The sequence below is a fragment of the Gavialis gangeticus genome, unplaced genomic scaffold (assembly GCF_001723915.1).
Source record: "Gavialis gangeticus isolate Ggan-Ray unplaced genomic scaffold, GavGan_comp1, whole genome shotgun sequence".
Classification (NCBI taxonomy): Eukaryota; Metazoa; Chordata; order Crocodylia; family Gavialidae; genus Gavialis; species Gavialis gangeticus.
In genome coordinates this window covers 9250490-9252398 of record NW_017729008.1, presented here as the reverse complement: position 1 = coordinate 9252398, position 1909 = coordinate 9250490, and the positions used below count along the sequence as shown (strand labels likewise).

Genomic DNA, 1909 nt, shown 5'->3' with positions numbered 1-1909 from the left:
ACATCGGGGGGGGGGGATCTGATGTGCACAGGGTTAGATACAGCTGCCCCTACAGTGGGCAGAGCTCTCCTGGCCCCATGCCCATCAGGACACACAGCTGCCAGCAAGCCCCTGCCAGAGAGGGCTCCTCTGCCCAGCAGGGGGTTCACCAGGAGCTGCCCCAGGTTTGGGGCAGCTGCCGGTGAGCCTCTTGTCAGGCATGGGGCTCCCAGGCAGCTGCCCTGCTTGGGTTCCCAGCCACAGCCTGCCCCTACCCACCCCCCAGAGCAGCTTTGCATGGTGCAGAGCTGGCTGCTCCAGGGGGCAGGCAGGGCTGGGTTCTCAGCCCCTGCCTGCCCCCTGAAGCAGCCAGCTCTGCACTAGGAGCCGGGAGCTAGGACAGGGGACAGAGAGCTCCCTAGTTCTGGTGCTGATCAGCTCCTGGCTCCTGGGGTGAGGCAGAAGCTGAGCAGAACCAAGACCGGGACCAGAGAGCTCCCTGTGGCCCCCTACTGCCTAGGATGACCAGGAGCAGCTCCCAGTCAGCATCTACATAAGCATTACTGTGCAGTAACTACTCTATTTACTGTATTTAAAAGTACTAGCAAGCTGCACATTGGCCTAATTTACTGCACAGTAAATGCTTTGCATATGTAGACAGTGACACTTTACTGTGTAGTGGATTAGTCTACTGCACAGTAAAGTGTCTCATGTAGACATGCTGAGTGATAGCAAGTAAGACTAAGGCAAGCAAAAGAAAATGACTACACAGTCCTACTTATTTACCAGTTCTAGTGTTTCACAAGGAAATGGTACATCTGGCCAGTACGTGAATGCCACCTTGTGATTCTTGGTTGAATGATGTTAGCAGCCTCAGAGGTTGGGGGCCAGCGCCCAAGATTGTTGCCCAATGATTCCTCCTTTTGTATTCTCTTTTCTTGATGACTTTTCATTTTTGAGTACTGTTGATTGGTTTCCCTATGGTCTGCATACTGTTCACATTCTGCCTTATCAGCATAATCCCTTGTTTCTTTAAACATATAATGTGCACACATCTTAATTTGGTCATTCCTGGTCTCCTAATTTGGTCATTTTCTGGTATCTTAATTTGGTCATTACACCAAATCCAGGGATCCCAGGGTTTGTCAGGTTACAACTGCTCATTGTGACCTGATGCTAATTTTGCATGTTCCTATTTTGTGATGGGTTTCAAGGGAACATTGTGGTAATTTTGCTGCTGTATGTTTCCAATTTCCCAGAGTTTATTGGGAATGTTTATTTACTGCTGTATGTTTCCAATGTGCCAAAGTTTATTGTTCCCACGTGCAGCTCCTGCCTGGCTCAACATGCTGTGGAGGGGCTGGCTGGGGCATGAGAGTGCTTCAGTGTCGGGCTAGCTGGCAGGCAGCCCTGCACTCAAGCATCCTTGTGACCCAGCCAGCCCCAGTCACTGTCTACACATGTTGTACTACAGTAAATAACTCCAACATAGAACAGGGGTGTAGGTTGTACGTAGGTGAGACCTAACAACAACTGCGCACCAGAATGAATGCACACCGGAAATCTATCAAAGACAGGAATACCCAGTTACCTCTGAGGGCACATTTCTCACAAGAAAACCACTCTCTCTCCAATCTCTTAGTCCTGATCCTCAAAGGAAACTTACAAAACACTTCCCAGAGACGAGTCTATGAACTGCACTTCATCAACCTCCTGGCTACTAAAAATCATGGAGTAAATATAGACATTGGATTTATGACACATTAACCTGCCTGACAGCTGACTTCCCAGGTACTTCTCCACTATTCATCCCCCTTCTCTCCCCCACACCCAGCCTGTCTCACCCATTGACTCCTCAGTCTACATTTTCACTGACTACCTGTCTTGTATGCAGACCAGCCCAGCCTCTGGCTTCTTTACTTTTCATTCC

General features: G+C 49.5%; 1 protein-coding gene across 1 annotated transcript in view; it reads left to right on the top strand.

The window, feature by feature from the left end:
* TBC1D22A (TBC1 domain family member 22A) overlaps positions 1–1909 on the top strand; it is a 559372-nt gene that overhangs the window by 517501 nt on the left and 39962 nt on the right. The gene's annotated exons all lie outside the window — the stretch shown is intronic.